We start from the raw sequence: 12,363 nt of genomic DNA, 5'->3' as shown, positions 1-12,363 counted from the left end.
GTTAAGATACTTCATTTCGTGTTGGATGATTCAAAGTACCCTCTAAGTAAAAAGTTTAACTCAAAATCTTATAGTGTTTTCCAGTGAAGTTTGGCAAAAATTGTTCCTTTGCACAGATATATAATATGCACATCGAGAGATTTAATTATTAAAAACATGGAGAGTATGGGGAGGGAATTGCATAAAGTTGGCAAGAATTTTGTTGCCTTTTTCCAATAGGCTGCTCTTCTTTTAGGACTTAATTCTGCTATTTGATATTAGTATAATTTGTCTTTTGTGCTACAGAAAACATGTATTCTTACTATGGCCAAATAAGGCCATTTTATGTTATCTATTTATTGCACTGTATTGGGTTTGCATGGCAAGATTTTGGTAGCGGGTGGGCTACAGGGGTGGCTTCTGTGAGAAGATGCCAGAAGCTTCCCCTATGTCTGGTAGCACCAATGCCAGCTGGCTGCAAGACAGACCCACCGGCTGGCCAAGGTTGAGCCAGTCAGCGATGGTGGTAGCACCTCTGGGATAACATATTTAAGAAGGGGAAAAAACTGCAGCCGGGGAGAGAAGTGAGAAGATGTGAGAGAAACAACTCCGCAGACACCAAGGTCAGTGAAGAAGGAGGGGGAGGAGGTGCTCCAGGCACCGGCGCAGAGATTCCCCTGCAGCCCTTGGTGAAGACCATGGTGAGGCAGGCTGTCCCCCTGCAGCCCATGGAGGTCCATGGTGGAGCAGATATCCGCCTGCAGCCCGTGGAGGACCCCACGCCGGAGCAGGTGGATGCCCGAAGGAGGCTGTGACCCCGTGGGAAGCCCGCGCTGGAGCAGGCTCCTGGCAGGACCTGTGGACCCGTGGAGAGAGGAGCCCAGGCTGGAGCAGGTTTGCTGGCAGGACTTGTGACACCGTGGGGGACCCACGCTGGAGCAGTCTGTTCCTGAAGGACTGCACCTCGTGGAAGGGACCCACGCTGGAGCAGTTCGTGAAGAACTGCAGCCCATGGGAAGGACTCATGTTGGAGAAGTTCATGGAGGACTGTCTCCCGTGGGAGGGACCCCACGCTGGAGCAGGGGAAGAGTGTGAGGAGTCCTCCCCTTGAGGAGGAAGGAGCAGCAGAAACAACGTGTGATGAACTGACCACAGCCCCCATTCCCCATCCCCCTGCGCTGCTGAGTGGGGAGGAGGGAGAGAATTCGGGAGTAAAGTTAAGCCTGGGAAGAAGGGAGGGGTGGGGGGAAAGTGTTTTTAAGATTTGGTTTTGTTTCTCATTATTCTACTCTGATTTGACTGGTAACAAATTAAATTAATTTTTTTCCCCAAGTTGAGTCTGTTTTGCCCATGACGGTAGTTGCTGAGTGATCTCCCTGTCCTTATCTCGACCCACGAGCCTTTCATTATATTTTCTCTCCCCTGTCCAGCTTAGGAGGGGAGTGACAGAGCGGCTTTGGTGGGCACCTGGCATCCAGCCAGGCTCAACCCACCACATGCACATACACACAAAGCTTAATTTCCACAGCCATTTTATTTTCTGCTGCTTCTCTAGATACTCTTAAAGGATATGCCTGTAGATGAAAGATTATCAGCTCAAGACTAAGATTAATCTTTAATTAAAATTTTAATGCTTGAAATAAGCAAATCCTACTTCCTAATGCTATACAGTCTTAGCATCAAAATATGAGATTTTTACATGTGCATAATACAAAACCTTCTTGAAATTAGTAATATCACAATAAAAGTACATTTTGCGGAAACTGACATCTGTTTCCAAGTACAAACCTGGGTATTACCTGATTCTTCCAAGACTACTTGAGAAGAGACATTATAAACCTTGTAAAAAAACCCAAGCGTATCTAAGTTACTTCTAGCTTTCCAAGAAAAACTCAAGTTGCTGGAATTACTAATGTATAAAGACTGCAGAACAGACCAAAGTTTTGTATAATGTTGGCATACACAACTCAACTGAAAGTTTGCCTCATCCTGAAAGTAGACATTTAGGTAGTGCTTTTTACAGTCTAATGCTGGGACATTAAATTTTATGTGATAAAGTCTAAAGATAAATGAGTTATATAAGCTTTTATATCATTCTTATGAATTAGGGTAGAGTTTAAATAAAAATAACTGGCAACTTTTGCTGTTCAATCTAGTAAAAACATATTTTGGAATTCGCATACTCTGAATGTCTTCATCATGTGTTTGTTTCATATTTATTATATTCTCCTACCTTATGGAAGTACTTGCAAGAAGACATCTTACAAATTTTGAGGAATGACCTTACATGTAACACACTTTGCTCTGCTACTAATACCATGAGTTGGCTGAAGGATTCCTAAAAATGCATTTGCTTTTGGGAAATGGATGTGTTCGGGAATAAGGGCACTCAAAAATCAGGACACAAAACTTTAATAACTGTTTTTGGGAACGAATATCCTAGAAAAAGAGGTAATACACACACAGAGATTTGTTAACAAAACAGTGTTTAGACAGGGAAAAGGAAGTACATTGACAAGGTGAGTAGTAGGTGATTAAATTTAAAGGAGAGTTGAAAGTGAGAGTGCCATTCATAGGGCTAGATCAATCTTCAGTCTTCTCTGGGCAATTTGTGAACTACGTCTTCCAAGGAGTTAACTTAGGCTAGAAGCCTCACTCCCATGTCACATAACACAGAGGCGATTTCATCCTTATCACTCTTGCATTTTGAGATCCCTCATTTCTATTGCAGATGATGGCTTCCAAATAGAAAACATAATTCAGACAATGTTCAGGAAACCAAGGCGGTTTTGGTTATACAACACAGTGTTGAAAAGAGCCTGGCCCCTCATGTGTCTTCTTCAAATTTAGTTCTTCAATGATGTTTTTCTCATTAAAAGCCATTGAACTGAAGTAGATTCCAACATGTATTTAAACTGTTAGTTTATTGAATCTGGCAAAAATAAAACTGAATCAATTTCATAAAGAAAACATATGATTGGGCTATTCAGCTATTCCAGTGTGTAAACAATTACTTTTTTTTTTTTTGCCAGCTTTGATTAGCATTTGCTAGCGCACGTGAATTCTGGACATGTAACAAAAGGTCTTGCTTTGCCCACTATTTTGACATTTGATACTATCAAAAGAAAAAAAAAAGCTCAAGAATAAGCATATGACAGTTAATATGTTGAAGGATCCGTCTTTTCCATCAGTGATGGAAGACTACATTCTGTAATTTTACATTTAAAAGCAATCCACTTTTTAGATTAAATTCCTTTGTAGTTATGTTAATATATTGGCTTTTGCTGTCACTGTGCTTGTGTACGTGCTGTTTGTCATAGCAACATATATTACCAGCAGCATTTGATTGATACATAAATTCAACATAATTTCTTTGATACTTAGGGACATAAAAGATGCATGTGGTTTTGCCACATCATCTTTCTTTTTAGAAGTGCTAACAATAGAATGAAAAAATAATGAACATATTGCTCTAAACAGTAGGTTTATGAAAAGGAAATAAGTCCATTATCTGCCCAAATTATTCTGAAAGGTCATGAATAGTATTTCACACTGAATAGTAATTCACTGCAGTTCTAACGTAGCATTACACTAACAAATTAATTGAAAAGGAAAATAAAGTGAGAAAAATCTTTTAGCACTGTAATAGCACCCATGTTTTAGCCTGGCAGGCACTTCAATGCTTTACTGAAATCTATAAAAGGTAAGTAAATAATAATCTACTGTTTTCTACACAGTCAGGCTGGCTGATTAGGTGTTGAAAATGTGAGAGTATGGGAATACTTGTGGTTAATCTTAATAGTTATTCAGAAATGAGTATATATGACCAGGACTTTCCATGAAAGAAGCCAGACAATCAGACTGCAAAAAGGGTAATCACTATTTTGCTCTTTGCTCATGAAATTAAAGAAAGGACATGAACTTTGCAATATCTATTATAGCCTTCTCCCCCAAAAGGGAACATTATTAAATTTACTGTAAATTCTAAAAATGCATATTTTACCATCAGCGTGTAAAGTTCTAATACTAAATATTTGAAGCAAAAAAAATTTGCCTTGTTCCATTAAGTGTCACATCAGTGCACATAGTTTCACAGCTAGTCCTGAACAACTCAATTTTGTGTAACCTTAAATACAACAGAACCTTAGTAAAGTGTTCTTTCTTTTATAATAAAAACAAAATAAACTTCAGCTTCTGTTTTATATGCCAGTTGAGATTCTTTGCAGTAATTCATTCCACATCTGCTCTGCAGCTTTCAGGTTTATAAAAGCAGTATCTCCCAATTTCCTTTCATCAAAATATCCATATGCTGTGTCTTATAGACATGTTGGTACACTTTAACACTGAGGCACTAATTAAAACTTGGAATCATATGCTAAGGCTAAGAAAATAAATACATGTGGTTATGAGGCATCTAATACTGAAAATCGCGAACAACCTAGCGAAAAATTCCTCAAAGTGTGATATATATACTTATACCAGTATAAGTACACCTGAAATTATCACAAAAGCTGTAAAAATATAACTAAGAGAGTTAAAGAAAAAAAAAGTAAATAATAAAACTAAACACAAGCACCACCAGATTCTAAACTAATGACCTAACATCACGTGCAGAAAAGTTGCCATCCAGATTATGACAGTAAAACTGTTGCTAAAGAACAAAATTGTTTGGGAAAGGGGCTGGTATGGGAAGAGCTTGATAAACCAGACGTCCAAAACATAAATTTCTGGGATTTCTGAAGATAGTACAGTGTTGGCATCTCCTCCTGATTTCAAGTTTCTAAGTTGCTAGTGTGTTGTAAATGTCATTGGCTTTCCAGTGAACAGTCAGTCCATTGATGGGAGCATTTGAGGGGACAGAGAGCATAAGATAGATGATCCCCAAATCACATTAATCTTCACTATATGCAGGATTAGGAGAGTTTTGCATTGTCCTGACTAATCTGTAGTGCTGTATTCCCTTTTTTGTGTGCTGTCACTGCACACCCAATACTCCTGTCCCCTTGAGAGTACAAGCATAGTAGCCACCCTCACTTCCACGTCTGACAGATGACAGTCTAAGCGCAACTGAGAAACTGAAGGTAGCTGCTGTTCTTCACAGCAAATTGTATGTAAGCACAGTATGATCTGTATAAAAATTGGGGCCCTAAAAATATCCATTAACCTCAAGAGAAAGAGAACTAGGCTGTAATTTTAAAAGGTACAGCGTAATCCTTCATGCTTCTGCCTAGAAGTTCCTAACGCACTAAAAACATTTCAATGGAAGAAATGAAATGTGAATAACGCTTTTTCATCGATTACCTACCTGGAACATATTTGTAAGTGTACATATGAAAGAGGAAATCTGTCTTCTCACAAAAATTGATCAGTAAAGACTGCAAATAAATGTTTTCAATCCTGAGATGAAGCTCTAAATATCCAATAAAAGGAGACAAAAGGCAAATTAGAAAAACATGCTACAAAATATCTGTGGCATCACAAAACTTGGAAAGACCAAAAAGTCCTCTAGAAAATTTAAAAGAGCCGAATCAAATTCGCAAGTATATTCCTCTCGAGGAAAACAGTGTGTAAGTTTGTTGATCAAAACTCTGACATCTAGAGAGCTACAGGCTAACATAAAGTAGCATCCATTACCTCAAACCCAAGGTTTCCAGGTTTCAATAAAGGCATACTACAGAAACAAAATTGTGGGGTTAACACTAGTTTTCCTGTTTTCTTCCATGCTAACCCCAGGATACGAGCTGTAATCTGAAGCAAGCAACACACTGTCAAGGGTATTCTTATATAATTAGCAGAGAACAAACTGTTCCTTCTCTTCCTTAAATCTGTACCAAATCACACAGGCAGGGTTCATCGGGACAGTTTTGTTACAGGGTACTTGCCAGTGAGAGAACAAAGATTTTCCCCCACACTTCTCCTTTCTCTTTTCTCCCCCCACCCCCACTTCCAAGTGAACGTGAGATACAGGAGGCTGTTCTCTAAAGCTGGGTCAAGATGATTTATGATAGACATTTACATTAAAATTTACAAGTTCTGCTAATGCAGGAAATATGGTTAATCTGTAAGTTTTACAGTTTGCACAGCTTAAAAAATATATTTTTTTTTTTCACACCTTCCTTCCTTCCCTGAAGATAAAACATAGCCTAACTGTGCTGATAACATCATAAATTAAAATTAGCCACCTTTATTACAGATTAAGAACTAATGAACTGCAAGGGAAATACGGCTATGTGGTTCCAGCAAGCAGAATAGTGAGATGAATCACATGAGCAAACCAGGCTTCTGGGGTAGAAAAGGCTACCTTGCTATTTGTAGTCCTCCCATAGGAGATTTCAGATTGTAGTATTTCTTTATCACTCTCCATTTTTAATAAGAAAATGTTTTCCCATACGGCAAGAGTAAAGAGTGTCAGCTAAGTGTTTTCGTATGGACTTCCTACGTACATTACTACAAATAGTAGAACATAGAGCCTTATTCATATTACATAAAGATGATGTTTAATGAAGAAATTGAACACACATGTATTAGAAGGCGTTGGCTGGCATGAAGTATTTCTGGTAAAGTGAAAAAAATGACACAATCAGGATTACTTTTTAAAAGTATACAGCTTTTTCCTTCACTTCCTGATCCAAACTCAACAGTGACAGAACAGTTTTTATGGTAATATAAAGGAATATTTGTTTTAAGAAATAAATTACAAATGGGAAAGTAGAAAGTAAATATTAATATCTGATTCACAGTGCACTTTATATGAAATAAAATGGATTTGCCACATAGCCTTTCTAAGTAATATTAAAAAGGTTTTTCTCTCCTTTAACGTTGCTTAGCTTCCCAAAAACTGTCCAGTACTTCCTATTAAATAGAACACCACGTACCAGTGCCAGCTAACACCAGCAAAAAGTCCTCCAGCCAACCTTCCAATGGAAAACAAGTTGACAAGTATTTTTTCTAGCTCACTGTAGTAGTTAAATGTATCACCTCCTCGCTTTCTAATATTTCCCTCTCTTAAATTAAGTTGAAGTTGGAACAACCATTCCCAACTCTACCAGGCTTCAAGCGTGGTGAGTCTATGCTCGAAAGCTTGCACAACTTCCCCATTTAATGGGCTGGTCTGACTGAAGAGGCTTTTCCAACGCACCTGGTCCTGTCCATACCCTTATGCTATGGTGACCAGATGTGCTGGTCTTGGCTGGGACAGAGTTAATTTTCTTCATAGCAGCTAGCATGGGGCTATGTTTTGGATTTGTGCTGGAAACAGTGTTGATAACACAGGGATGTTTTAGTTACTGCTGAGCAGTGCTTACACAGAGTCAAGGCCTTTTCTGCTCCTCACCCCACCCCACCAGCGAGGAGGCTGGGGGGGCAAAAGAAGTTGGGAGGGGACACAGCCGGGACAGCTGACCCCAACTGACCACAGGGATATTCCATACCATATGACATCATGCTCAGCACATAAAGCTGGGGGAAAAAGAAGGAAGGGAGGGACATTTGGAGCGATGGCGTTGGTCTTCCCAAGTAACCGTTACGTGTGATGGAGCCCTGCTTTCCTGGAGATGGCTGAACACCTGCCTGCCCATGGGAAGTGGTGAATGAATTCCTTGATTTGCTTTGCTTGCATGCGCAGCTTTTGCTTTATATATTAAACTGTCTTTATCTCAGCCCACAAATTTTCTCACTTTTCTGATTCTCTCCCCCATGCCACTGTGGGGCAGTGAGCAAGCAGCTGTGTGGTGCTTAGTTGCTGGCTGGGGTTAAACTACAACAGTCCTTTTTGGCACCCAATGTGGGGCTCAAAGGGTTCAAGATAATGACAGGTTTGATTGGAATTTGCTAGATCAAATTTATAGCTGTTATTGATGTTTAGCTATTAATTGGCAGGCTCCTGTGCTTGCCGCGGGGCTTGCTTGCCTTACTGTATATTAGAGTCTAGTGCTCGTTAGTGACTGCTTTTTGCTTTCACTGCTTGCTGTACTGCTTATCATCTTACTCTGCTGTGCCTGGGAACATTTTGATAACAGCAATGGCGATGCGCCTGGGCTGGCAGATGGCCAGGGCATCGCTGCTGTTTCTGTGCTGCTGTACTGGACAGGCTGGAACTCCAGTGTGAAATTGAGTCGAAGGGACTGTGACCTGTGGATGAGTCCACGTGGGAGCAGGACACCCCAAAGCATCTGTGGCCCTGAATACATCCACGCCAAAGCAGGTACATGTCAAAGCATCTGTGGCTGTGGTTATGTCTGTGCCGCAGCAGATAGACCTCTGACGAGATTGTGGCCCCAGGGTAAGTCCACACTGGAGAAGGTCCACCTCGAAGTATCTGTGGCTGTGGATAAGTCCATGCTGCAGCAGGTACACCTTGAAGCATCAGAGGCTGTGCATGAGGTCATGCTGGAAAACCTCAAAGTGTATGGCCATGGATAAGCCCACAACAGAGCAGGTACTCCCCTGGAGGGACTGCAGCCATGGGTAAGGCCGTGTTGGAGTAGGTTTACTTCTGAAGGGACTGTGGCTGTGGGTAAGGCCACGCTGGAGCAGGTGCACCTCAAAGTGACCGTGGCTGTGGATAAGTCTACACCACAGCAGGTATACCCCTGAAGAGACTGTGGCTCATACATAAGGCTCCACTTGGAGCAGGTACAACTCTAAGGGACTGCCATCTGTGGATAAGTCCAAGACGGAGCAGGGGCAAGGGGAGGAGTTCATTGCAATGTTAAACCCTATGGTCTGGTGCAAAGGGACCAGGGGTGGAGACTGTAATGGAAATACCTTCACATTGTTGTAACCCTGGGTTTGAGATACATGTTATAGGAAGTAGTATAGCAGGAACCACCTAACCAGGGGAGGACAAGCCTTACACGAAGCAGTGCAAGTGCAGCAGTGACCCGACCCGAGCTGGCTTTGGTGCCCAGTAACTCCACGCAACACACCACCTCTCCTGGCCTGAGTGACTACCATAACAGATGGAGCCCAAAGTCATGGACTAAATGAACTCAATGGACATTTTGTGGACATCTATGGACATTTTACAGACATTTCACAGGGGTGGTCCATAGACAAAGGGAGGGATGTCTGTGTATTATATCAAAGGATGGGAAGAGGAGTGGTGGTTAATGAGGATGTATTGGATAGTGTGGGACCTGAGCATGACATAAATGGTATGGAATAAGGGGTGGAGAATGTGCTGGTTTTGGCTGGGGTAGAGTTAATTTTCTTCACAGTAGCTAGTATGGGCTATGTTTTGGATTTGTGCTGGAAACAGTGTTGATAACACAGGGATGTTTTAGTTACTGCTGAGCAGTGCTTACACAGAGTCGAGGCCTTTTCTGCTCCTCACCCCACCCCACCAGCGAGGAGGCTGGGGGGGCAAAAGAAGTTGGGAGGGGACACAGCCGGGACAGCTGACCCCAACTGACCACAGGGATATTCCATACCATATGACATCATGCTCAGCACATAAAGCTGGGGGAAGAAGGAGGAAGGGGGGGAACGTTTGGAGTGACAGCATTTGTCTTCCCAAGTAACCGTTACGCGTGATGGAGCCCTGCTTTCCTGGAGATGGCTGAACACCTGCCTGCCCATGGGAAGTGGTGAATGAATTCCTTGATTTGCTTTGCTTGCGTGTGCGGCTTTTGCTTTACCTATTAAACTGTCTTTATCTCAGCCCACGAGTTTTCTCACTTTTACTCTTCGGATTCTCTCCCCCATCGCACTGGAGGGGGAGTGAGCGAGTGGCTGCGTGGTGCTTAGTTGCCAGCTGGGGTTAAACCACGACACCAGAGCAACACAGTTACTGGGAAACCCTGGCATTGGAAATATTTGGCAGTAGGGCCCTGGGCATGACGTGCTAGATGATGTATAGGGCCTCACTGCCTCAGCACCTGCACCAAGAACCTGCTCAAGAACTATGCAGGGGTCTCACCCCAGCCCCAAAATAAAAATCAGAGTGGAACAGAAAATATTTTTGTAAATCCCCCAGCCAAACAGGAGGAAAACAGGGCGCAAGAGTTACAACCTGCTGATCAACTGCTCAGACAGCATATGTGCTCTATTTCTGTGCAAAATTAGAACTAGTAGCCTAAATTCATCCTAACTCATCATAAATTACCCCAAAGAATTTAACAGCAAGACTATACTTGTTATCCCTTTTTTTTTTAAAGAATGCTTAGTATATGCTAGATATAAGACTGTATCATATCCAGTAACATCATTACTGATGAGATGTCCAATTTCATTACAACATCCCCTCCCAATTCACTGATGTTCACATGAAGGTGGCAGGCCCACTCTCCCCTTGCTCCCCAGAATTTCAGAGATAGCATCGTCAAAGTCCTCCTGTACCCTCTAGAATGTCTTGCTCTGAGAGGGGGTGCAGGATGCAGTTTAAAACATTAGAAAAGAGTTTAAGAGATTATTCAGGGGTCTGCTGAGCAGCATTCTGTATAGTCATTTAAGTGCTTCAATAGCATTTGGACTGCTATTTAAATTTAGATATTTACATGGTGTATATCACACTCTATTGAAACTTTTATTGTCTGAAACTGTGGATTTGGATTTTTAACAGGGTTTAGTTTAATCTTAGGCATTAAGGAATAAATTAAGAAAGATAGCCCCACCTACTGACAGAACAGTCACAATACAGAGTGAAAATCAAAGAACTTCATACTTGCTGACCAGAAAACAAGAGTTTTCTTTCCACCTCTTTCACAGACCCCAGAATCACTTCATACCAGCAGGGCAAGAACTCAAATCTCTCATTTTCCCTTTGTTCAGTACATAAGTTCAGATGACAAAGTAGTTTCTCATTATCCTTTCCAGAATTTACTGCTACTTGACAGGATAACGTAGGAACTTAATTCAGTAGTGTCAGAAAATAAAGTTCAACACAAAGCTAACTGAAGAATCGAAAGAATCAACTGAAACCTATTTGAATGGTTCATCTGCATATTGTATCTCATGTACTGCTTCCCGTGCTCAGGATTGCAAGAACACTTTATCAAGTCAACAAGGGGATAACTGGCACTGCTCGTAAGTATTTTGCAACTTTAGTGAAGTTTGTTTTCCAAGTAATAATGGGAAGGCTTTTTCCTTTGAAATCCTTTGATCCCTTCCCCCCCCCCCCCTTTTTTTTTTGAGTGGGTAGACATAATTCTAGAATTTTGTTTCAAGGGTCTTAGTATTTAGTAATTTTAATGTTGTCTATCCAAAAAGCTCTTCTTCCCCTTCCCTTAAAGCTTAAACTTCTATACATTATATATTTATAGTTGTTGCAAAGAACCTACAGAACTGCCGAGAGAAAGTAGCAGTTTCTCCACAAAATTCTTTCACAATTAGTCTTCTCCTGCCTCTGCCTGGCACAGTAAGCTCTCTTGGAAGTACTTTACTTTTCCTTTACTTTAGAGCCTGAGAAACAGTGGTGTCAAGTCATTCTACAATGAGTTAATTTTTGAGCATATAAGGTGAAGAAGAGGGTGCTGGATAGACAGGCTAACACTGCTAGTAATTCCCCACTATGTAACTTGTCTTCCCTCATCTATTTTTCCCTCTACAATGCTAAGTCAAGTCACACCCAGAAATAAAGATTCATTACATGCACAAAGCTCTCAAGTAGGCTAATACCCTTGTCCAGTTCTGTTATCTTCTGCTCTTAAAAAACCAGACAGCACTGCAGGAGGAAGCACTGTTACAAGGATAACAAAAAAATTACTACAATCTTTTTGTAATATTTAGCAATGGTGGTGGTTTTGCAAATGAGAAATTTTTTTCTGCTTTTTCCTCTTTGGTGAAAAGTTCATTTAATTATTGAAATACTAGATAATGGGAAGCACTGGGATTAATTAAGTATCACCTTGTGACAGAAGGGACAAGACTTGAATTCAAATCATGACATATAGAAATAAAACAAAAAAAAAAAAACCAAAAAATACCCCAAAATAAATTGCCACTTGGACACAGGAAAATTTAACTTTACTGACCTGTCAATGCCACAGTGTTTCCAGTTAAGAAATTGCTGTATGGAAGCTGATGGAACTTCTTTTCATCTGTAGCTTGTTGCAAGGCATAAGAAGTGACACAGCATGCTAATAGTAGCAGAATTTGAGGCATATGTTCATATTTAACAGGGACTGTTTGATTAACAGTCCTTTCATAAAGCTTTTACAATCACTACCTTCAAATATGTTCTACTAATCAATGCAAAACCAGAGATTAATTCTTCAGGTTCATTTTATTAGCAATGATGAATATAAATCTCTTATGAAAATACTCTTAAAATTTCAATATATAAGAATTGTCTATAAAAATATACTACTACATAACAAAGCCAGTAACTTCTACAAAACATATTATTCAACACATATTTAACAATATATAGGACATAGTAAAAAT

The sequence above is a fragment of the Gymnogyps californianus genome, chromosome 6, assembly GCF_018139145.2.
Source record: "Gymnogyps californianus isolate 813 chromosome 6, ASM1813914v2, whole genome shotgun sequence".
NCBI lineage: Eukaryota > Metazoa > Chordata > Aves > Accipitriformes > Cathartidae > Gymnogyps > Gymnogyps californianus.
This window is presented reverse-complemented; position numbering follows the sequence as displayed.